This window comes from Danio aesculapii, chromosome 4 (genome assembly GCF_903798145.1).
Source record: "Danio aesculapii chromosome 4, fDanAes4.1, whole genome shotgun sequence".
NCBI classification, from domain to species: domain Eukaryota; kingdom Metazoa; phylum Chordata; class Actinopteri; order Cypriniformes; family Danionidae; genus Danio; species Danio aesculapii.
In genome coordinates, this window is record NC_079438.1 from 21,127,818 (window position 1) to 21,153,254 (window position 25,437).

Consider the following 25,437-nt stretch of genomic DNA (forward strand, 5'->3'; position numbering starts at 1 on the left):
CTAAAATTAAAGAAAGAATTCTAAAAATTAGTCTTTCTTTTTTGATACAAAAAATATTTTCATGATCGTGGCAGAGCATTTTCTTTGTAATTATATTATATTAAAACTAAACCATTTGACGTGTGACTTCGTATCCTATTCCTCGGCCATATTCGCAGCGCCGTGCAACAGAATTTCGCACACACAAACTCTAGTGTGACCGCAGCTTGAGAGTCAGTTGCACCGTGCCATAGCGCATTTGCTATTTACACGGTGGACTTTGTACAAGGAAAAACTGAACACTTCACTAGAGAGAAAACCGTTAAACAGCATCTACAGTTCGAGAATGAGAGATGAGCCTTTTCACTGTTTACTTTTGCTTTCACTCTCATGGATAGGGAAACATGTTGTACGCACAGACATCCATTAGCTTATAAATAATTAATTTTGTTTATTATGCACAAACATTGTTTCAAAACTATTTCTAAATTCAGTTCTAATTTCCAGCAAACGAATAAATGAACGATAATAATGCTGTGCACATGCTGTGCCCCATATGGTCTAAAACCTGACAGGTGGACAAATCTAAGCTTGTTTTTAAGCTGCGGTGCAAAGCGGATTTTTCCATCCTTAAAATAGTAAAAGTGGATTCAGACACGCCCTTAATGCGTTTGTGCCCTGCACTTTTGACTTTGCGTCTAGACCATTAAAATAGAGCCCTCAATCTCTGTCTATGTTTGTGATATACGTCAGCTTTCAGTTTCTGTAAGTTTTCACAGATAACAATATAGGCTAAACAGTTTCGACCACTTAATGTTTAGTAACTTGTTAAATGTGGTGCTAAGCCATATTGCAAAAAAGCTTGATGGTGTTGTCACGAGGTCCCGAGGCTCTTCAAACCAGTGTTGGATTGACGACAGCTTCAAAGCCATATTCAGCAATTTTAGTTTATTTTAAGGAAATGTTTTTTTTTTTCGTTTTTTTTTTTTTTTTTTTTACTAAATAAGCTTAAAAAGGTTATTAAGGTTAAAAAAAACATTTTATGTCCTAAATGTGCCAAAATAATAAGCAGATCTGTAGATTTTTAAACACACTTACATAAACATGGTAGGCTATTGTAAATAATCTAAATCCTTTAACCTTAATGAATGAAATTGCATTTTTTAACTGTATAATTTCTTTTCTCTGCAACTACAGGTCTGATGGTATCAACAATACCATCTGGTGAGTACACTTATGTTTCTAACCCAACTGAAGTAATGAGACAATAGCACATTATAATGATGTTAATCACACATTTATTATTATTCTTAGAAAGGGATCAACCTGAAGTTAAAGACATCCCACAAGCAAACAAAATTTGCCATATATGTGGTATTACATTTAGCACAAACTGAAACCTAATACGGCATAAAAAGGAGCAGGATGCTGGGCAAGAACCAATGTTGTGCATTGACCCAAAAAAATGGGATTTATGTGACCACAAAGCAATCCCATGGTATCAGATTGCCAATACATGTCCAAAAGACATCAACATCACAGCTCTACGATTGTGAAATGGAGGAATGCAGAGACTATATGGCCATAGCTGCTCAAAGTGGAAACCACCACGTAGAGCGGACCAAGAAAGCCAGTGCATACAATCCACCACCAGCATTACAAGAGGAAACCGTAAAGGAGATGGTTGAAAAAGGACTCATTTCTAAGTCCAGGCAAGAGGAATGTTTGGAACTTTACAAACATGCTTGCTCACACGAAGTGGACAGTGTGTTTCCTATTTTCTGGGGGGAACACAATCTGTCAGAGAGAAATCTTTTTTTCTCAGTGTACTCTGGGGAGAAGGACACCTGGTGTAAGTTTGGAAGGACAGTTTCCACATTTGACATAAAATTGGGAAAATGGCACTGCAAGTGCATTAGTTTAAAGAACAACATCAGTTGTGTCCACAGATACATGTCTATGTGGTGGATTTATCAGAAGCATCCTCATTTGTTAAAAAATGCACCAGAAGCCCCAGAGGATATTGAGGAGTGGATCAATAAGAATGTCAGCATGGATGAGCACTTGGCCTTTTCACATAGTAGTGTGATCACAATGACCAATTACTTGTGGAATTGCAAAAGAATACCAGAAGACCTTACACTTGAAACGACCAAATCAGAAAAGCCCATTCCAGAAACCTTTATACCATCAGAAACAACTTGTCCATATAGGCCAGGGCCATGTCCTCCCGATCTTAGCAATGCTTTTGTTGTTACAACACGAGCAACTGTTTATGGGATGTTTTGGCAGAATAGAGGTAAGGGGTTCTATGTTATTAAATATATCTCTTATATATACTGTACATAATATCTATCTATTTTTTGTATGCCAACCAATTTGTTTTGATGCGTTTTCTTCTAGGCATTTCTGTTCATGCCAAGGCATGCCCAGTCTGCAGAAATGTAGTTCGTTTTCAGGACTACAATTCAGGATTCCATAATTATAACAACAGGGTCTTTCTTTCCATCCTACTTTGTTCTCTTCTCACAACTGGCCTTTCGGTAAGTATGCATTTACTGATTATTACAAATGTTTTACATAACATATAAACAACATATGTTTAAAGGCACATTCTGTATTTTTTTGCAGAATCACATTGCTGTTGGTAGAATGTTGTGCACTATAGAATCTCATTCTGGGACTACAGTGCCACACAGCACCTTGAGAGAAGCATTATATTTCTGTTACCGCTGTGGACACCACCCATCTGTGGTCACTGCTGATGCAAACTGGAAGATTGCCTTTGATTTGCCAGGTGAGTGTTAGTGAATATATTTTGTTTAAAATAGGAATATCTTCAGAGTACTTTGCTTTAAAGGAATAGCTGACTCAAAATTTTTAATTCTCTTATTTTTTACTCACGCTCCACTTTTTCCAAAGATATTTGAGTTTCTTTCTTCTTTTAAATGCAAAAGCCGATAATATGAATAGTGTTGAAAAGCAGCAGAAATTAACTTCCAGATAATGTTTTGATCCTACTATGGATATCGGTGGCTGCTGGTTTCCAGCATTCATCAGAATATTCTTGTTTTGTGTTCAACTAAAGAAAGTCATAAAAGTTTAGAACCACTTGAGGGTGAGTACATTGTGAGAATTGTAAATTTTGGGTGAATAATCCCTGTAATTCACATACTGTTATTTTTTTTCTTTACAAATACCAGTGCATCTTTTGAAACGTCTAGAGAGCCATGATAATATGCCCCATGAAACTGAGATTAATGTGGCAGCAAGGTGGGAGACCCTGGAGAAAGAAATTATAGCTACTAGATTTTGTGATGGTAAGCATTATATAATGTATAATCATCAGACTACTAGTAGAATTTCTTTGCGATTTATATGAAATAAAAGATATCAGAAAATTATGATCTTACCATTAAAATTAATTGTTAATACAGAATGCTATACAACTATTCCTAATTGCAATAAATATATACAAATGTTTCTGAACTTTAGATGCATCTAGCAATCCATTTAAAAGCCTACTTTCATACTCTGGCTGACAGGGTGAGCACTAGTCTATCTGGAAATGACATTGATGAGGACAGGATTTTACAAGTGCTTGATTCCAAATCGGTACAGTATTAACAGCTGATTTTCATTAAAATATGACATTATGGTATAAATTATTGTATGCCCGAACATCTCTTTATAATTTTATTTTCATCAGCCTAAAAAAGATGAACTGACAAAAGCCTGTAATTATCTGGTAGTGTCTGCAAGTGGGTCAATCTCAGACTTTATAAACCGGCTTGAGGAACTTCTCCTCTGTAAGGATATTTACCCAAAAATGTTCAATAAACTGAAAAAAGCCGGAGGTAAGATCAGTTTTGTTATTCTATTGCATTACCTTTATTTACAGAAGGCACTCATTTATTAGATTTTTCTAAATGCATGTATATGGTAAAACTTTTCTTTTTCATAAATTAAGGACATGTGTCATTTCTCTTTACAATACAGGTGGAGTGCTACACATGGGGGGCACACATGGAGTTGTGTATTATGCATCAAGGATGTCCTTTTGAGCTTCAAACATCCTCCCACAGTGTATGTATGTGACATTGCTGGTCGTGTTGCCAGACATGAAAATAACCGTACACAGCAACGATATTTTAAGCCACATGATGGGAGGGTATGTGAGCCAATTGAGAAGAACATGACCTTGGCAGCAACTGGAAAGTTCAGTGCACATGTTGACTGGGTTGATAACATCAAAAAAAAAAAAAAAAAAACAGGCTTAACCCCAAATTCTCAAAAACGGACATATTCTTTCATCCACATCAAGAAACTGGAACATCTGACCGCTTGTGTTTATATGACAGGTTCCATCAGAAGAACCAGAAACGACCTGAGTAGAAATTAAACTCATCCCAGATCTGGCTTCTTTAGTCAACTCTTCAGAAGCGGAACAAGTATACCAAAAACTTACTTTAAGCCGATATTCCTTGTGCCAAATGAAAGATACACATTAGATGTTTTCAATTTGATTGTACTTTCACCTTCACAACACAAGGAAAAATGCATAATTTTTCAAAGAAATGCAGAAGCGCACACCAGAGGAGATGCATATAGGAATACAGGGTAAACTGGTGTGTGGTCAGAAAGGTAAGAAAATGTAACGTTTGTGTGTGTGCATAGTTCTGTCATATATGTAATAATTCTGAAATATTTGTAGAGATACAAACCAACTATGGAGGCCCAGGGCAGAGATCCACAAGGCCCAGCAAAAGCTGATAAAAGTTTCCAAGAGGAAGGGAAGAAGTTTTCATTGGCAATGTTCCCAATTGGGCAAGCACACAAAGTAGCATTTTTGCAAGTTTCATACTCCAAAATAAAATGTTTAAAATGATTGACAACAGGAATGACAGTCTTTATCACTATGCTTAATATTAGGAGACAATCTCCAAGCTGTATGCTGCACAGAGGAAAGAATATGGGATAATTGCCAGAATTTCACCTTATGCTGTTTTGTTTCTGCGGGACCTGAAATCAACTCTTCCTCCACATCTCCTGAGTGACAGCAGCAGCAGAGCAATGCCTTGGCTAAATGACAATGTAAGTATGAAACGTTATAAAATATTAATGAAGTAGTCATACAATAAATTGAATATCTACACAATGTGTGATGCTTTATAAGATTACACATTTATTGATAGATGTCTGCATATTTTGCTTTAAAGGCTGTGAATTGCCGTATTGCTCAAATTGCCAAAGAGACCAAAGATGTAAGTTGTTCACCCAGAAAATTTTATTTGTCAGGGACATTTTTAGTTTATGTAATGACTAAAACTTTTTGTTTTTAGGTTTTGGCTTTACACACGGATGCATTCATTTTGTGGCACAGGCATTGGCAGAGTTCTGAAACCGTTTCAGATGTGCATTTAGAACTGCTTGGGGTATTTAATATTGCTTATACTATGAGAAAAATATAATCATTGTAAATTAATCGTGTAAATGTCCCATAACACAGTGTTCTCTGCTTATTTTCAGAATGCTTCAGAGTTCCAAAAAGTTCTTTTTCCAAGAATTGTTGGATCTGGAGGTAACCCAGAGAAAGGGTGACACTTCTTTCTTTGGGTAACGTCATAGGTCATAATAGTTAAAATGAAATTAACAAACTAAATATTTATAAATGCTATATTTTTCAGAATGATGCATACACACAAATGCTTAAAACTGTTTTAAGATATTTATTATTTCATGTATCCATAACATTTTTAATATTAGAACATGTTATTAATTTGTTATTTTACAGGTTTCTGACATGTTGGAAAAAGAAATTCAAATTTATGACAATACCTGCCAATATGTCACCATTTCAGACCTGGAATTAGATATTCTGAAGTATAAATATAATTTATCAATTTATATTCATACAAATTATGCAGTGTTTAAATAAATACAAAAATCATAAAAATCAATTTAGTGAATAGAACTATTAGCTTTTTTTTTCAGAAATGCTTTCAGAAATGTTAATTCCCTGGATGACTGGACAGTTCACAGCAGTGGCAAAAAGATGGACATAACTGTGGTGTTTTTGTATGCACAGTGAGTTATTGTTTTACTTGTTATGCATTCATTTTTTATATATTTCAAAAAAGTCTATTTAATAAATGTGTCTAATTCAGTAAAGTCATATTTCAAACAGAATCAGAATCAGTTTTATTGCCAAATGTGCTTCACACACACAAGAAATTTTGTTTTGGCTACAGAAGCTTCCAGTGTACATAAAGTGACAAGTGACAACACAAAATAAATATGAAAAAAAAGAAAAAAGATGATAAACATTAAACAGAGATGCATTTATTCAAAATAAATTCTGGATGTTGAATTGTGTGTACAGATTTGTTATAAATATTTCGGGGTTTAAGGTGCTGTGTACAAGTGCAAATGAGAAAGTATTACACATATTTATTGCACAGTAGGGGAATATTTAACTGTTCATAAGGTAGACAGCCTGAGGAAAGAAACTTTTGTGCTTTTTTTGTGCTTGGTGCTCTGAAGCGCCGACCAGATGGTAACAGTTCGAACAGGTAGTGTGCTGGGTGTGAGGCGTCCAGAGTGATTTTGCGAGCCCTTTTACTCACTCTGGAAGAGTACAGTTCTTGAAGTGTTGGAAGGGTAGTGCCAGTGATTCGTTCAGCAGTCTGGACTATTCGCTGTAGTCTATGGAGGTTGGTTTTGGCAGCTAAGACGAACCAGACGGTGATTGAAGTGCAGAGGATGGATTGGATGACAGCTGAGTAGAACTGTACAAGCAGCTCCTGTGGCAGGTTGAACTTCCTCAGCTGACGAAGGAAGTACAGTCTCTGCTGGGCTTTCTTCACAATAGAGTCTATGTGAATGTCCGACTTCAGATCCTGAGAGATGGTGGTGCCCAGGAACCTGAATGACTCTACTGCAGCCACAGTGCTGTTCATGATGGTGAGTGGAGGGAGAGCAGATGGCAGAAATGGAAGCAAAGAATATCAGAATGTGTTATGAAATGCTGCACAATGAACAGATGGCCCACCTTTACCATGCATCTTGCATGGTCAAAAATCTGCAAGCAAATGTAATTTGAGGGGTAGGAAAAAATGTTAAAAGGTGTGTGATTTTTTTTTTTACTTAAAACTGTTTTTTAGGACTCTCCGGAGATCAAATCAGCGCAGGGCGCAACACGAAATATGTGTATGGCACAGGAAGCTGGAGTCTGTATTTACCAAAGACATCGCTCAAAGTATATAATAACTACAATATTCCCATGTGTTAAAGTTAGGTTACTTTGGTTGTTGTATCAATACATTTTTTCATTTATTTGTCTACAGAGTAATGCACCCTCAAATCCAGACAGTAGATTGGATTCAGTGTGACCTTTGTTAAAAGTGGCTTCATGCAGACTGTGCTGGCATCAGTATTGAAAAAGTGACAGAGCAAACATTCTTCAAGTGTGGTTGTGATGAACATGTGCATACATTTGAGTAGTACATATTATTTATAACATTATTTAAATACTTTAAATATACAGTTCTTTAAGAAAAAGTATAATGCCAATTTGATTTTAACAGAACGTTAGCACTCTTGAAGGAAGGCTGGTTAGTTGATTGTGTCATAGAGGATGGAGAGATCCTGGTAAATATTATAATTTACAACAAACCTTTGGATTAGCTTTATTATAGCTGTATTATTTTATCGGTTATTATCGGTTAAGTTGCAGTCTCCCAAAGACATTTAAATTTTGTTATGGTTGTCATAATTATGTATTATTATAAAGAAATATATTTAGTGAATGCACTAAAATACATATTTCTAATTACAACACTTATTTGTTGTTTATTTCTATAAAAATGCTACATGTTGTTGAATAAAGTTTGTTCCATTTCAGAAATTACACGAAGGCTTGAGGAATGGCACAATCAAATCTAACAGGATGTTTTTATTCAAGCATCCCACATTTTGCCATAAGCTCAAGATGAAACTTAGTCTGAAGTTTAGTTTTTTTGATGAAGAACAGGTACAGTACATAATTGTAAAATAAAAGAATATCTATTTTGAAAAGATATAAATATCACATTTCAATCAACAATATACATTTACTGGACATTTGCTGTAAAATATTTGCAGAATTACAGTTATTAGCAGTTATAATTCAAATAAAAATGTTTGAAGCATATAATTTGAACAATTGACTTTTGTTTTGCAACAGACACAGTTGATAATAGAGAGAATATTTCAAGTAACACAACTGCCCAAAGTGTCTATAGAAAACACTCGCTATGTTCTTGAAGTTTTGACCCCTGAGGTAAATCTACAGTCTTACTGCAATTCATGGGACAAATGCATTAAATGGACGTTACTTATTGTTCAGCACTGTACGCTCCTCTTTTAAAGTTGACGCTGTTAATTCTGCACAAGACTGAGGGCTTCCACCGGTTTCAGGCAGAAATGGCTTTACAGTCAAACATTGCATTGGAGTAAGTCTATCTTTTGCTTTTGTTCTGTCCTGCAATCAGTTCTGAAAGGTTAAAACTCTCCTGTTTGTCTTCTTAAAGGATGGAAACTTAAAATCCGAAATGATGAAACTAGACAAGTCAATGTGTTTTCCAAGTTGTGTCACGAAAGAGGAATATTAAAGTATACTGTGACCGATTACCTGTTTACAGCTTCTGCAGTGCATGCACTTTACTCATTTCCTTGACAATTAAGAATATGCATTGTTATTTACACGCAAATTTATGTAAATGTTTATTTGTGTTGATAGTAACATGTTAATTAAAGTAAACATCTGTGTTTTACAATAAAAAAATGAAAGCATTGCAAAATACTGAAAAACAATAATAAAAACGTTTGGAATAGATCTTGTATTTGTCCATCAATACACAGTGGCAAACACTATAGGCCTATATTTCACATAAGCTAAATACAATACACTTCTGTAATACAAATTGTATTAACAGTAGTATTATCTAGCAAGTATATTGTTATATTTTCATTTGAAAACACTGTATTTCAGAGTCAGAATTTACTTATCTTTTATCATTGTCTTTAGAAGACAGCCGTGACTTGTTCGGTTTAAGGCGCGTATAAAAAAACTGACGGATTCCGTGCACTGGTGTGTACTTACATTAAGGGCTCAGTCACAGACACATATTACCGTGGCGGGTTCCATAGCAGACCTGTTTAACCGTGTCGGTTCCGTATCAGCCGCACATAATCGTAGCGGGTGCCGTGGCAGGCGCGTATAACTGTGGCGGGTTTAACTTTTGTATTGCTTCAGTTGATCCACGTCAAACGTCAAGCGATAATGTGACAGGAATGGGAGCATCTTGCCATTATGGCTTCAGACTCAGGAGATGTTCTTAGAACGTCACGCCGCATGCCCTCCAGAGGAGCTGTGGCCTTTTTTGCCCCCGGGAAGCATAAACGGCACGGAAGGTAATAAAGTACGCCGCCCGGTCACCGAAGTGCTCCCGTGTGCCAAAAGGTACGATCTTGCCCCGTGTGAGGCTCAAACTCACGACCTTCAGATTATGAGACTGACGCGCGGCCTACTGCCCCAACGAGGCGGACTGCTGGAGCTGGGCAAGCTGTGAAACACCAGCTTCCATGTCATGGTGCTGCGATGTGGCTCCTAGGAGACAGCTCCGGCTAAGTGTGCATGTCAGGATGGCCGAGCGGTCTAAGGTGCTGCGTTAAGGTCGCAGTCTCCCCTGGAGGCGTGGGTTCAAATCCCACTTCTGACAAACCTAATCTTTGGCTGTTTGTTCAGGCTCAAGTATTTAACTCTCTGGCGCCATGTCCGAGTGATACAGTAATACTGACAAAGCCCCGCCTCAATCTCTTTGCATCACAGTTTACAAGGTGTAGCAGTGGCCCTGGCAACCTTAATGGGCACTGTAGACTGCAAGTTTTGAGGCATTTGCGCAACATCAAGGCATTGTCTACAGCAACTCGGAAAAGCATGTGAACAAAACAATGGACGTGGGCTTTAATGCAAGTGCATCGAAAGGGCATCAAAAGAATTGCCTTGGAATGCCATGTAGTGGAATGTCCTGAGATGCCGTTTATTTTTAGGGCAATGGGATTCGCAGGACTTTTCGGCCAATTTTCTTACAACGTCAAGTCATGACACTTGACTCTTTGTGGGAAAGAGAAGAAAAAAAGCTGTGTCAGTCAATCAACGCGTCTTTTTCAAGACGCTGTTCTGAATGTGCGTTTCTGGAGGCGGTGGTTCCTATCTCCGGATGATGAGCACAAGTATCGCATCACAGGTCTGGGGGTCCAGCATGTCGATGCAGTGCCCGCGGACAGCTAATCCTCTCACTGTGAGGACGTGGCTGTTGCACAGCTGAGATCTCAGGCTCAAGTATTTAACCCTCTGGCGCCATTTCAGTGTGATACAGTAACACTGACAAAGTGCCGCATCAATTTCTTTGCGCCACAATTTACGCAGCGTAGCAGTGGCCCTGGCAGCGTTAATGGGCACTGTAGACTGCAAGGTTTGAGGCGTTTGCGCAACATCAAGGCATTGTCCACAGCAACTCGGAAAAGCATGTGTTCAAAACAATGGCCGTGGGCTTTAAAGCAAGTGCACCGAAACGGGATCAAAAGAATTGTCTTGGTATGCCATGTAGTGGAATGTCCTGAGATGCCGTTTATTTTTAATTCAATGGGATTCGCAGGGCTTTTTGGCTAATCCTCTTACAACGTCAAGTCATGACATTTGACGAATCCACGTCAAACGTCAAGCGATAATGTGACAGGATTGGGAGCATCTTGCCATCATGGCTTCAGACTCAGGAGATGTTCTTAGAAACGTCACGCCGCATGCCCTCCAGAGGAGCTGTAGCCTTTTTTGCCCCCGGGAAGCATAAACGGCACAGAAGGTAATATAGTACGCCGCCCGGTCACCTAAGTGCTCCCGTGTGCCAAAAGATACGACCTTGCCCTGTGTGAGGCTCAAACTTACGACCTTCAGATTATGGGACTGACGCGCTGCCTACTGCGTCAACGAGGCGGACTGCTGGAGCTGGGCAAGCTGTGAAACACCAGCTTCCATGTCATGGTGCTGCGATGTGGCTCCTAGGAGACAGCTCCATCTAAGTGTGCATGTCAGGATGGCCGAGCGGTCTAAGGCGCTGCGTTCAGGTCGCAGTTTCCCCTGTAGGCGTGGGTTCAAATCCCACTTCTGACAAACCTAATCTTTGGCTGTGTGTTCAGGCTCAAGTATTTAACTCTCTGGCGCCATGTGCGAGTGATACAGTAATACTGACAAAGCCCCGCATCAATCTCTTTGCGTCACAGTTTACAAGGTGTAGCAGTGGCCCTGGCAACCTTAATGGGCCCTGTAGACTACAAGTTTTGAGGCATTTGCGCAACATCAAGGCATTGTCTACAGCAACTCGGAAAAGCATGTGAACAAAACAATGGACATGGGCTTTAATGCAAGTGCATCAAAAGGGCATCAAAAGAATTGCCTTGGAATGCCATGTAGTGGAATGTCCTGAGATGCCGTTTATTTTTAGGGCAATGGGATTCGCAGGACTTTTCGGCCAATTTTCTTACAACGTCAAGTCATGACATTTGACTCTTTGTGGGAAAGAGAAGAAAAAAGCTGTGTCAGTCAATCAACGCGTCTTTTCAAGACGCTGTTCTGAATGTGCGTTTCTGGAGGCGGTGGTTCCTATCTCCGGATGATGAGCACGAGTATCGCATCACAGGTCTGGGGGTCCAGCATGTCAATGCAGTGCCCGCGGACAGCTCATGCTCTCACTGTGAGGACATGGCTGTTGCACAGCTGAGATCTCAGGTTCAAGTATTTAACCCTCTGGCGCCATGTCCGAGTGATACAGTAACACTGACAAAGTGCCGCATCAATCTCTTTGCGCCACAATTTACGCAGCATAGCAGTGGCCCTGGCAGCGTTAATGGGCACTGTAGAGCGCAAGGTTTGAGGCGTTCGCGCAACATCAAGGCATTGTCCACAGCAACTCGGAAAAGCATGTGTTCAAAACAATGGACGTGGGCTTTAAAGCAAGTGCACCGAAACGGGATCAAAAGAATTGTCTTGGCATGCCATGTAGTGGAATGTCCTGAGATGCCGTTTATTTTTAATTCAATGGGATCCGCAGGGCTTTTCGGCTAATCCTCTTACACCGTCAAGTCATGACATTTGACGGATCCACATCAAACGTCAAGCGATAACGTGACAGGAATGGGAGCATCTTGCCATCATGGCTTCAGACTCAGGAGATGTTCTTGGAACGCCAGCCGCATGCCCTCCAGAGGAGCTGTAGCCTTTTTTGCCCCCGGGAAGCATAAACGGCACGGAAGGTAATAAAGTACGCCGCCCGGTCACCTAAGTGCTCCCGTGTGCCAAAAGATACGACCTTGCCCTGTGTGAGGCTCAAACTCACGACCTTCAGATTATGGGACTGACGCGCTGCCTACTGCGTCAACGAGGCGGACTGCTGGAGCTGGGCACGCTGTGAAACACCAGCTTCCATGTCATGGTGCTGCGATGTGGCTCATAGGAGACAGCTCTAGCTAAGTGTGCATGTCAGGATGGCTGAGCGGTCTAAGGCGCTGCGTTCAGGTCGCAGTCTCCCCTGGAGGCGTGGGTTCAAATCCCACTTCTGACAAACTTAATCTTTGGCTGTGTGTTCAGGCTCGAGTATTTAACTCTCTGGCGCCATGTCCGAGTGATACAGTAATACTGACAAAGCCCCGCATCAATCTCTTTGCGTCACAGTTTACAAGGTGTAGCAGTGGCCCTGGCAACCTTAATGGGCACTGTAGACTGCAAGTTTTGAGGCATTTGCGCAACATCAAGGCATTGTCTACAGCAACTCGGAAAAGCATGTGAACAAAACAATGGACGTGGGCTTTAATGCAAGTGCATCGAAAGGGCATCAAAAGAATTGCCTTGGAATGCCATGTAGTGGAATGTCCTGAGATGCCGTTTATTTTTAGGGCAATGGGATTCGCAGGACTTTTCGGCCAATTTTCTTACAACGTCAAGTCATGACATTTGACTCTTTGTGGGAAAGAGAAGAAAAAAAGCTGTGTCAGTCAATCAACGCGTCTTTTTCAAGAAGCTGTTCTGAATGTGCGTTTCTGGAGGCGGTGGTTCCTATCTCCGGATGATGAGCACGAGTATCGCATCACAGGTCTGGGGGTCCAGCATGTCGATGCAGTGCCCGCGGACAGCTCATGCTCTCACTGTGGGGACATGGCTGTTGCACAGCTGAGATCTCAGGTTCAAGTATTTAACCCTCTGGCGCCATGTCCGAGTGATACAGTAACACTGACAAAGTGCCGCATCAATCTCTTTGCGCCACAATTTACGCAGCATAGCAGTGGCCCTGGCAGCGTTAATGGGCACTGTAGACCGCAAGGTTTGAGGCGTTCGCGCAACATCAAGGCATTGTCCACAGCAACTCGGAAAAGCATGTGTTCAAAACAATGGACGTGGGCTTTAAAGCAAGTGCACCGAAACGGGATCAAAAGAATTGTCTTGGCATGCCATGTAGTGGAATGTCCTGAGATGCCGTTTATTTTTAATTCAATGGGATCCGCAGGGCTTTTCGGCTAATCCTCTTACACCGTCAAGTCATGACATTTGACGGATCCACATCAAACGTCAAGCGATAACGTGACAGGAATGGGAGCATCTTGCCATCATGGCTTCAGACTCAGGAGATGTTCTTGGAACGCCAGCCGCATGCCCTCCAGAGGAGCTGTAGCCTTTTTTGCCCCCGGGAAGCATAAACGGCACGGAAGGTAATAAAGTACGCCGCCCGGTCACCTAAGTGCTCCCGTGTGCCAAAAGATACGACCTTGCCCTGTGTGAGGCTCAAACTCACGACCTTCAGATTATGGGACTGACGCGCTGCCTACTGCGTCAACGAGGCGGACGGCTGGAGCTGGGCAAGCTGTGAAACACCAGCTTCCATGTCATGGTGCTGCGATGTGGCTCATAGGAGACAGCTCTAGCTAAGTGTGCATGTCAGGATGGCCGAGCGGTCTAAGGCGCTGCGTTCAGGTCGCAGTCTCCCCTGGAGGCGTGGGTTCAAATCCCACTTCTGACAAACCTAATATTTGGCTGTGTGTTCAGGCTCAAGTATTTAACTCTCTGGCGCCATGTCCGAGTGATACAGTAATACTGACAAAGCCCCGCATCAATCTCTTTGCGTCACAGTTTACAAGGTGTAGCAGTGGCCCTGGCAACCTTAATGGGCACTGTAGACTGCAAGTTTTGAGGCATTTGCGCAACATCAAGGCATTGTCTACAGCAACTCGGAAAAGCATGTGAACAAAACAATGGACGTGGGCTTTAATGCAAGTGCATCGAAAGGGCATCAAAAGAATTGCCTTGGAATGCCATGTAGTGGAATGTCCTGAGATGCCGTTTATTTTTAGGGCAATGGGATTCGCAGGACTTTTCGGCCAATTTTCTTACAACGTCAAGTCATGACATTTGACTCTTTGTGGGAAAGAGAAGAAAAAAAGCTGTGTCAGTCAATCAACGCGTGTTTTTCAAGACGCTGTTCTGAATGTGCGTTTCTGGAGGCGGTGGTTCCTATCTCCGGATGATGAGCACGAGTATCGCATCACAGGTCTGGGGGTCCAGCATGTCGATGCAGTGCCCGCGGACAGCTCATGCTCTCACTGTGAGGACATGGCTGTTGCACAGCTGAGATCTCAGGCTCAAGTATTTAACCCTCTGGCGCCATGTCCGAGTGATACAGTAACACTGACAAAGTGCAGCATCAATCTCTTTGCGCCACAATTTACGCAGCGTAGCAGTGGCCCTGGCAGCGTTAATGGGCACTGTAGACCGCAAGGTTTGAGGCGTTTGCGCAACATCAAGGCATTGTCCACAGCAACACGGAAAAGCATGTATTCAAAACAATGGACGTGGGCTTTAAAGCAAGTGCACCGAAACAGGATCAAAAGAATTGTCTTGGTATGCCATGTAGTGGAATGTCCTGAGATGCCATTTATTTTTAAGTCAATGGGATTCGCAGGGCTTTTCGGCTAATCCTCTTACAACGTCAAGTCAAGACATTTGATGGATTCACGTCAAAAAATCATCTTGCCATCATTGCTTCAGACTCAGGAGATGTTAAACATTTACTTACCTTACAGCACTTACCTTTTACCTCACAAATTAAGGGATTTGACCAGATACTTAGTCTGCAGATGGTAACCAAGTCAGCAGCTGTATGTTATGATGCAAATACGTTAGCATACTGTTATACATTTATAGCTTACTTATGTTAACACAAACGTGACAAGACATGACCATACATAAAAAATCATAAAAATGTGTATTATTTACTTACCTTCCATAACATAGAGGCTGCGTGGCTACAGGACCTTCCTAAACCAGCTATGCACTAACATCCTGTAGTCTCCACTGATCCCTGCTTACTAAGTAGCAACCACGCTGAGTGGCATGGACTGCTCGACTGGCTGGGGTGCAGCTTTGCTTTTAAAAAGGGTCACCCTTGCTGTGTAATAGAACACGACCCACTTTCCCACTATGCAAATATTGGTAGGCTTCGGTACTGCGAGAGCAGCCGTCAAGAGTTGGCTATTTAAAAAGAGGCGCAGCACCAGAAGCCGAGCGCCGCTCAGCTTGCCTTGAAACAGCACCGACAAAAACAAAGCCCTTGACCCCTTTTTCTGTTTCTGCTCCAAAAATAAATCTATTGCTTGTAACCTCCCAATGGAGAGGAGAAAGTCTCAGTGGCGCAATGGATAACGTGTCTGACTACGGCTCAGAAGTTTCTAGGTTCGACTCCTGGCTTGCTTGCTTTGTACTTTTTGCTTTGCTGTCAGTCAGTGCACTGCGGTCGCCTTCCCCCCTGAAGTTTGTGCCAAGACTGGCCCTCACAAGTGGCAGCTCCCATATGGTCTAGCGGTCAGGATTCTTGGTATTCACCCAGGCTGCCCGGGTTGACAGAGCCTTGTCCTTGTTTCAAACAATGTGCTAACAAGGTGCTGAACAGAGTGCCAGTGGCTCAAAGGATAACGCTAATGACTATGCATCAGAGGATTCTAGCTTACGGAAACCATGAGACTGTGTATGAGAGCGTGAGTAAATGTATGAGTGGTACTTGTGCAAGAGAGGCAGTGAAGTGTGCACGATCAGAAAGAACTGAAGTTTGTGCCAAGACTGGCCCTCACAAGTGGCAGCTCCCATATGGTCTAGCGGTCAGGATTCCTGGTTTTCACCCAGGCGGCCTGGGTTTGACTCCCGGTATGGGAAGGCTTGAGTGTTTTTGCTTCTGCCCTTTTTGGCCTGCAGCTACCTTAAGGGGATGGGCTTGTGCTCGACTGTCGTAAGCCTTCGATAGCTCAGTTGGTAGAGCGGAGGACTGTAGGTGGGATGTTGGCAATCCTTAGGTCGCTGGTTCGACTCCGGCTCGAAGGAGATCTTTTGCGCTCAGAGCTGCTTTCATGCCTGTGCAGTTCCATTATATTTTAGTTGCTAGAACTCAAAGTTCACCATAGAGGTGAAAAGGAAGTTCCCTGACCGGGAATCGTACCCGGGCCGTGGTGGTGAGAGCGCTGAATCCTGACCACTAGACCATCAGGGAAGGGCCAGCAGAAGCTTGCCCCTGGCTTTCTGTGGTCTTTTTGCTGTGCTGTCAGTCAGTGCACTGCGGTCGCCTTTCCCCCCCGCTGGAGCTGTTCAGTTCCACTCTGGAGTGAATCGAGTTTCTGGGGCTGCCAGCACAGAGCCCGTGGGGTGTTCCCCTGGTTTCAAAGGCTGCCCCAACTGCTGATTTTTATTAACGTCTACTACAGCTACACCAACCGTAAACCAAGCCTACTTGTTGCAAATGTCCCTACCACTGAGAAGTCACCCAGCCAACTTGCAGCGTAATCTCTTCCACTTGTAAGTCTCTAAGCTGCAGCAATACCTACGCGCTCTGATAAAACATGCATTAAAGAAACTATGGCTTTTAACCTCCTTTTGGAGAGGAGAGAGTCTCCAACCCTGGATCTCAGGTCTTCTATGGAGGGACTGTCAGGAATCCTGTAAGAGCATCCCATCCACACAACGTCTTACCATAAAACAAAGCAGAATGTGTGGTGACGGAACTCCAGGTTGACAGAGCCTTGTCCTTGTTTCAAACAATGTGCTAACAAGGTGCTGAACAGAGTGCCATTGGCACAAAGGATAACGCTTATGACTACGGATCAGAGGATTCTAGCTTATGGAAACCATGAGACTGTGTATGAGAGAGTGCGTAAATGTATGAGTGGTACTTGTGCAAGAGGGGCAGTGAAGTGCGCACAATCAGAAAGAACTGAAGTTTGTGCAAAGTTTGATTCCTGGTTTTCACCCAGTTCGCCTGGGTTCGACTCCTGGTCTGGGAAGCCTTGAGCATTTTTGCCACTGCCCTTTTTGCCTAGCAGTCGGACTGCAGCAACATTAAGGGGGTGGGCTTGTGTGGGAATCTCATAACCCTGTCTTTCTTCCGAGTTCAGATGAGATCAGGCATTGCCAGGGTGGTATGGCCGTAAGCAAGAGCAGCCGTCAAGAGTTAGCTATTTAAAAATAGGCGCAGCACCAGGAGCCGAGTGCAGCTCAGCTTGCATTGACACAGCACCGACAGAAACAAGGCCCTTGTCCCCTCAATTGTTTACCTGTTTTTTGTTTTTTTTCTGTTTCTGCTCCAGGGCACCAACAGCTCTTGCTAAGTTAAACCAGCCAAGTCACTGTACCCACTTTCCCCCGAATGGAATCAGGGGAAGTGGGTACACTGACTTGGCTGGTTCCAGAGTTCAGAGAGGAATTGAGAGGTTTTTTTTAAATATATTTTGGGAAGTGTATTAGCTGCCAAATGAAGGAATTTAAAAAGCTTACAGCACCTGGTATTCCCAGGCGGTCTCCCATCCAAGTACCAACCAGGCCCAACCCTGCTTTGCTTCCGAGTTCAGATGAGATATATATATTTTTTTAATTAAAAACAAATATTTACATTTGTACAAAGAAATGATCACATCACACAAAAATCACATGATACTTACAACACTCATTATAAGACTTCATATTTTTCCCATAACCAACTTAAAATGTTGTCCTTGTATTCAACCATTACGTTCCCTTTTACCATTATTTCTATAAATACATCCTCCTTTTCTTGCACTATAAAATAGTTGAATATCAATTTTACAGCCTTCTCCATTCTGTTTTTAAACATACGCCATATATCCACTCTCTTCCCATCATGTTTAGCCATATTTCTCCTTATCCAAATCACATACTTAGCAATTGTTATACAAAGATTAAAAGCATACATACCACATTAATTTTGACCAAATAAAAAAAAAAATTCCCAGTTCTTTTGTTCATCCACATATATGTCCCCTATTAACGATTTAGCAATTTTCTTAAATTTTTCCATAATTCCTCCAACTTTTCACAATAGAAGAACAAATGTAATAAACCTTCCCCTTCCTTTATACACACCTTATATGTTATATCTTGTTCAATTCCCATTTTACACAATCTCATTTCTGTTAATATGCAATTATGTCTCAATAAATAATTACAATTTTCGAAAATTGGTTCCATATATTTCATTCTGACATTTGCCCATATTTCTTTTTCCTTTAAATCCTCATATCTTTCCTTCCAGTAGTTGAATGCTATAGGTCTTATAAAAGCCTTTGATCTAAAAACAACATAAAAACTCTTAGCTGTACATAAGCTCTTATTGATCTTTTCTCCATTTTTTTTCTTAAAATAGACCTCTGGTAATTCTTCCTTATCCCGCAACTCTTTTTTTTTTTCAATTATTTCAATCCAATCTTTTGGTATTGTAAGGGCCCATCTATTTTTCCTATGACGGAACTAACAGCATGGGTGAAGGTTAAATGCATGTAAGCCTTTTAGCACATGTGAAAAGAAATATTTTTATTCATTAAGATTTATTTTAATTTGTTTCCAACTCCGAATTTTAATCTGACTCCAATTTATAATAATTTTAGATTTATCTAATTCATGCTGATCACCTTATAGGTTGTGATTCGGTCTAATTTAGATTGATTAACCTAATAAATCCTTATTCTCAAGTAATGGTTCATCATTTACCCGAAGTCGCTTAGAGTCAGTATGCTGGCCAGTTACATCTGCTCACGGACACATCCTCGCCAGTTCCGAGTCTTAGCCGATAAGCTAATTTCCCCATGCTTGCTCATATTTAAAGGAAGTTTGATTTAGCCCCTAGATTATATTATACTAAGTCAGTGATTGTCAGAAATCATCAGGTCTCTAATGCTGTGCCCATGCTCCATCCATTGATCCTGAATGTATGACAAATCCTGGTCGTAGGTTGCAGAAACATCAGCCTAAACAATCTACTAGATTTAAATGATTTCAGGAGATATTAAAGTTAAACAAGAATTTTACATTTATTTGTCAGGCAAAGATTTTCCATTTCAATTCACATAACTAAACAAAATAAGCCAATCAAGGTTGTACAACATCAATTATTTGAAGATACATTTAAGTTAGAGATTAATACCTGACCGTGTAGAAATACATTGCAGCACATAGGTCCTGATGCAGAGCTCAGAGACTCACAAACTGCAATGGGGTATCCTGCCTACAGAATCCCACAGACACTTCTGCACCCTTTGCCTAAATACTCAAATCATCATAAATTCAAGACAATAAAAGCGTCACCAAGCCTCTTACCTGGTCATGAGTTGATACAAAGACCATTTTCCCTGGAGTGGAGCATCTGGCAAAGATCTTATCAAAGAAATTAAGACCACTTTACCAATCACACAGAGACATTTAAAATGACACTAAGCATGACAAGTTAAAATTCACAAATACTGCAAATATACATCTTATATCATTTCACCATAGAAGCTTGAAATCTGGTCATTCCTGAGTAACCTTTTTAATGACCCAGGCTGTATAACTGGGGAGGGTAAGAGGGCCTGAGGATAGGTGATGTGTCAACTGTCCAGAAGGCTTTCTCGAGATCCTCTCTGAAGATTATAAAGTTTATTGTTTTACAGCCTGTTAGTTCTTGTGGTCTGATCTTTAGAGAATTTCACAGCAGTTTTCAGACAGTAAACTCCAGGACAAAGAGGGGGGGCTCAGGATGCATGATCGAGACAACCCGAACAACTGGTTTCCTAGCTGAACTTCTTCTCAGATTAGAAAGTTTATTGTTTTAGTGCTTGACCATTCTCGTGGGGAGCTACATAACCGTTTTCAGGGTTTAATATTATAGAGAGATATAGCCATCCTTACACCTTCAAAAGAAAAGCATGCCATTCTAGGCAATTTGACGACTAAATGGCAGGCAGGGCAAAGAAGCCACCACAGAACAGATGTGATATTATTTTTTCTTTTTCGACCACATCTAAAATGTTCAATTTTGACTGTGAAAAGGGGAATTAGCTTAAATGGTAGAACGGTCGCTTAGCATGCATGAGAGAGGTAGCTGGATCGATGCCCGCATTATCCACTTCTGTTTTCATGCCTTTCACACTGGCTTTTATTGCAAAGCTGGTTGCACCTGGAGGGTTTAGAGCGAATTTCCTTACGTCAGCTTTGCCGGTTCTGTATAGTACTAATCATTGCAATCCTTCAGAAGCCCTATCAAGTCACAGTTTTCTTTTATTCGATGGCGCGTCCGCAGTGGGAAATCAAAGCACTAAATATATAGCAGAGTGCTGTCGATTAAGCCATAGGAATCATCACCAGAAGCGATGTGACCACCTGGGAGAAAGATAGTGTTTTGGTCAAATGGAAGCAGGTGGACTTAAGGGTGAAGCGGCTAGGCTTTTTGGGTGACTTTCATTCAACTGACCCTGTGCCCAAAACAGAACAACAACATTGCTTTGCCGAAACCCGAGATCGAACCAGAGACCTTAAGATCTTCAGTCTAACGCTCTCCCAACTGAGCTGTTTCGGCTGCCATAACACAGCTTTCCTGCAGCAGGGATGTCTGTGAGACCAAGCTGAGCCCTTAAGTGCATCTGAGGCATAAGAGAGTAAAAATTTGGCCAGTACGGGTATCGAACCCGCGACCTTGGCGTTATTAGCACCACGCTCTAACCAACTGAGCTAACCGGCCATTTTCTTACCAGTCTGCTGGAAAACCCAGAGTTAGTGTCATTCTTTGGCCTTCAAGGGAACAGGATGCTATTTTAACTTTTTTTGTGCGCTGCTGGCAAAATAAAAACAGGTCCCACCGAGATTTGAACTCGGATCACTGGATTCAGAGTCCAGAGTGCTAACCATTACACCATGGAACCTTAAGATAATATAGAGCTGCTGCCCGACATGAAGATGATGAATTAAAAAAATGGCCTTGCAGGAAAGTAGCAGAAGGTCCATCCAAGGCAAGGCCAATGTGCATTGATTTCTGAGTAACTCGTCATTCGGCATGCAGGGCTCCTCACACATTTACTGGAGCAGGACTAGGTAGGGCCTTCAAAAGAAAAGCACGCTATTCTAGGCAATTTGACGACTAAATGGCAGGCAGGGCAAAGAAGCCACCACAGAACAGATGTGATCTTATTATTTCTTTTTTGACCACGTCTAAAATGTTCAATTTGGCTTGTGAAAAGGGGAATTAGCTCAAATGGTAGAGCGCTCGCTTAGCATGTGAGAGGTAGCGGGATAGATGCCCGCATTCTCCACTTGTGTTTTCATGCCTTTCACAGTGGCTTTTATTGCAAAGCTGGTTGCACCTGGAGGGTTTAGAGCGAATTTCCTTACGTCAGCTTTGCCGGTTCTGTGTAGTACTAATCATTGCAATCCTTCAGAAGCCCTATCAAGTCACAGTTTTTTTTTATTCAATGGCGCGTCCGCAGTGGGAAATCAAAGCACTAAATATATAGCAGAGTGCTGTCGATTAGCCCATAGGAATCATCACCAGAAGCGATGTGACCACCTGGGAGAAAGATAGCGTTTTGGTCAAATGGAAGCAGGTACACTTAAGGGTGAAGCAGCTGGACTTGAGGGTCCAAGAAAACCCATAGTAACTGTTATTCTCTGGCCTTCAAGGGAATAGAATGCTATTTTAGCTTTTTTGTGCGGTGCTGGCAAAAAAAAAACAGGTCCCATCTAGATTTGAATTTAGATCGCTGGATGCAGAGTGCTATCCATTACATTATGGAACCTCAAGATGGTGTAGAGCTGCTGCCCGAGATGAAGATGATGAATTAAAAAACTGGCCTTGCAGGAAAGTAGCGGAAGGTCCATCCAAGGCAAGGCCAATGTGCATTGATTTCTGAGTAACTCGTCATTCGGCATGCAGGGCTCCTCACACATTTACTGGAGCATTACTAGGTAGGGCCTTCAAAAGAAAAGCACGCTATTCTAGGCAATTTGACGACTAAATGGCAGGCAGGGCAAAGAAGCCACCACAGAACAGATGTGATATTATTTTTTCTTTTTTACCACATCTAAAATGTTTAATTTGGCTTGTGAAAAGGGGAATTAGCTCAAATGGTAGAGTGCTCGCTTAGCATGTGAGAGGTAGCGGGATCGATGCCCGCATTCTCCACTTGTGTTTTCATGCCTTTCACAGTGGCTTTTATTGCAAAGCTGGTTGCACCTGGAGGGTTTAGAGCGAATTTCCTTACGTCAGCTTTGCCGGTTCTGTGTAGTACTAATCATTGCAATCCTTCAGAAGCACTATCAAGTCACAGTTTTCTTTTATTCAATGGCGTGTCCGCAGTGGGAAATCAAAGCACTAAATATATAGCAGAGTGCTGTCGATTAGCCCATAGGAATCATCACCAGAAGCGATGTGACTACCTGGGAGAAAGATAGCGTTTTGGTCAAGTGGAAACAGGTGGACTTGAGGGTGAAGCAGCTGGACTTGAGGGTCCTAGAAAACCCATAGTAACTGTTATTCTCTGGCCTTCAAGGGAATAGAATGCTATTTTAGCTTTTTTGTGCAGTGCTGGCAAAAAAAAAAACAGGTCCCATCTAGATTTGAATTTAGATCGCTGGATGCAGAGTGCTATCCCTTACATTATGGAACCTCAAGATGGTGTAGAGCTGCTGCCCGAGATGAAGATGATGAATTAAAAAACTGGCCTTGCAGGAAAGTAGCGGAAGGTCCATCCAAGGCAAGGCCAATGTGCATTGATTTCTGAGTAACTCGTCATTCGGCATGCAGGGCTCCTCACACATTTACTGGAGCATTACTAGGTAGGGCCTTCAAAAGAAAAGCACGCCATTCTAGGCAATTTGACGACTAAATGGCAGGCAGGGCAAAGAAGCCACCACAGAACAGATGTGATCTTATTTTTTCTTTTTCGACCACGTCTAAAATGTTCAATTTTGACTGTGAAAAGGGGAATTACCTTAAATGGTAGAACGGTCACTTAGCATGCATGAGAGAGGTAGCTGGATCGATGCCCGCATTATCCACTTCTGTTTTCATGCCTTTCACACTGGCTTTTATTGCAAAGCTGGTTGCACCTGGAGGGTTTAGAGCGAATTTCCTTACGTCAGCTTTGCCGGTTCTGTATAGTACTAATCATTGCAATCCTTCAGAAGCCCTATCAAGTCACAGTTTTCTTTTATTCGATGGCGCGTCCGCAGTGGGAAATCAAAGCACTAAATATATAGCAGAGTGCTGTCGATTAGGCCATAGGAATCATCACCAGAAGCGATGTGACCACCTGGGAGAAAGATAGCGTTTTGGTCAAATGGAAGCAGGTGGACTTAAGGGTGAAGCGGCTAGGCTTTTTGGGTGACTTTCATTCAACTGACCCTGTGCCCAAAACAGAACAACAACATTGCTTTGCCGAAACCCGGGATCGAACCAGGGACCTTTAGATCTTCAGTCTAACACTCTCCCAACTGAGCTATTTCGGCTGCCATGACACAGCTTTCCTGCAGCAGGGATGTCTGTGAGACCAAGCCGAGCCCTTAAGTGCATCTGAGGCATAAGAGAGTAAAAATTTGGCCAGTACGGGTATCGAACCCGCGACCTTGGCGTTATTAGCACCACGCTCTAACCAACTGAGCTAACCGGCCGTTTTCTTACCAGTGTGCTGGAAAACCCAGAGTTAGTGTCATTCTAAGTGGTTGCTAGGCGGTTGCTAAGGTGTTTCTAGGTGGTTGCTAGGCGGTTGCTAAGGTGTTGCTAGGTGGTTGCTAGGCGGTTGCTAAGGTGTTGCTAGGTGGTTGCTAATGTGTTGCTAGGTGGTTGCTATGCAGTTGCTAAGGTGTTGCTAGGCGGTTGCTAAGGTGTTGCTAGGCTGTTGTTAGGTGGTTGCTAAGGTGTTGCTAGGTCGTTGCTAGGCGGTTGCTGATGTGTTGCTAGGTGGTTGCTAGGCGGTTGCTAAGGTGTTGCTAGGTGGTTGCTAGGCGGTTGCTAAGGTGTTGCTAGGTGGTTGCTAGGCGGTTGTTAAGGTGTTGCTGGGTGGTTGCTATGTGGTTGCTAAGGTGTTGCTAGGTGGTTGCTATGCAGTTGCTAAGGTGTTGCTAGGCGGTTGCTAAGTTTTTGCGCATTTCACATCATGCGCATGCTCGAGTGACATCACTGTCACCTGACGGTAGCCTCGCTGCGTTTGTTTGGAGTTCGCTGCGTTTGTTTGGAGTTTAGATTCGCAATTTACATTTTTATCATAAAATACCTCCTCATTCGCTAAATATTTATCTCTCCTACTTGGGGTGAACAATCCCCTAACACACTCTTACAAACAAATCTACTTTTAAACGTTCTGTCTCTCGAGCATCCGCTTGGTGTTTGTAGCTTTAGCCTGCTAGCACCGCTGGTCAGCTAAAGCTACCAACCTCTTTCACTCACTTATTTTCTCACTTTCTGGCTTTGCTCTTCACCTTGTACAATGTCGCTTGCGTGTCTGTCCTTGAGTGCAGGAGAGGCATCGATGGAGGCGCTGGAGCTGGAGCTGGAAGCGGTGGAGTCCCAGATTCGCTCGCTGGAGACGAAGCGAGAGGGCATCAGGGCTCTGCTCTTAACCCGTACTCGCTCGTCTGAGGTAAGTGTTCGATACAACGACAATCTCCCAGTTTCATCAACCCCGTGTGCTTCTCTGTCCAGGCCCAGCGCACCGAGGACGCGGTTCACCCAGGCGTCGTTCACGCCGACACCCGGCTACCACGGCCCCTGGGTGCAGCTGCGTAAGGTGCTTACCCGGTCCCGGGGCAGAACGTCTCCTCCTCCGGTGTTCGAGATCCCCACGGAGAACCGCTTCGCCCCTCTCCGCGAGACGGGTCGCGATGTTGCCATCATTGGCGACTCAATCGTGCGCCACGTCCGCTCTACTTCCTCCAAAGGTAACAAAGTACGCACTTTCTGCTTCCCTGGTGCCCGAGTTAAGAATATTTCTGCACAGATACCTACTATCCTGAGCGCTGCCGAGAGCCTCGGTGCCGTCGTCCTCCACGTGGGGACGAACGACACCGGG

General features: G+C 42.5%; 1 protein-coding gene and 10 non-coding genes across 11 annotated transcripts in view; 6 read left to right on the forward strand and 5 right to left on the reverse strand.

The window, feature by feature from the left end:
• The window catches only part of LOC130222162 (gastrula zinc finger protein XlCGF7.1-like), a 257,981-nt gene that overhangs the window by 135,999 nt on the left and 96,545 nt on the right, over positions 1 to 25,437 (reverse strand). The window lies entirely within an intron of this gene.
• On the forward strand, positions 9,658 to 9,740 carry trnal-aag (transfer RNA leucine (anticodon AAG)). The gene has a single exon. It is a non-coding gene; the product is annotated as a tRNA-Leu (tRNA).
• On the forward strand, positions 11,109 to 11,191 carry trnal-cag (transfer RNA leucine (anticodon CAG)). The gene has a single exon. It is a non-coding gene; the product is annotated as a tRNA-Leu (tRNA).
• On the forward strand, positions 12,556 to 12,638 carry trnal-cag (transfer RNA leucine (anticodon CAG)). The gene has a single exon. It is a non-coding gene; the product is annotated as a tRNA-Leu (tRNA).
• On the forward strand, positions 14,005 to 14,087 carry trnal-cag (transfer RNA leucine (anticodon CAG)). The gene has a single exon. It is a non-coding gene; the product is annotated as a tRNA-Leu (tRNA).
• trnae-uuc (transfer RNA glutamic acid (anticodon UUC)) lies at positions 16,202 to 16,273 on the forward strand. The gene has a single exon. It is a non-coding gene; the product is annotated as a tRNA-Glu (tRNA).
• Positions 16,352 to 16,438, forward strand: trnay-gua (transfer RNA tyrosine (anticodon GUA)). Its single transcript is given in 2 exon segments — positions 16,352 to 16,388; positions 16,403 to 16,438. It is a non-coding gene; the product is annotated as a tRNA-Tyr (tRNA).
• trnai-aau (transfer RNA isoleucine (anticodon AAU)) lies at positions 21,043 to 21,116 on the reverse strand. Its single transcript has one exon. It is a non-coding gene; the product is annotated as a tRNA-Ile (tRNA).
• On the reverse strand, positions 21,226 to 21,297 carry trnaq-cug (transfer RNA glutamine (anticodon CUG)). Its single transcript has one exon. It is a non-coding gene; the product is annotated as a tRNA-Gln (tRNA).
• On the reverse strand, positions 23,806 to 23,878 carry trnaf-gaa (transfer RNA phenylalanine (anticodon GAA)). The gene has a single exon. It is a non-coding gene; the product is annotated as a tRNA-Phe (tRNA).
• On the reverse strand, positions 23,967 to 24,040 carry trnai-aau (transfer RNA isoleucine (anticodon AAU)). The gene has a single exon. It is a non-coding gene; the product is annotated as a tRNA-Ile (tRNA).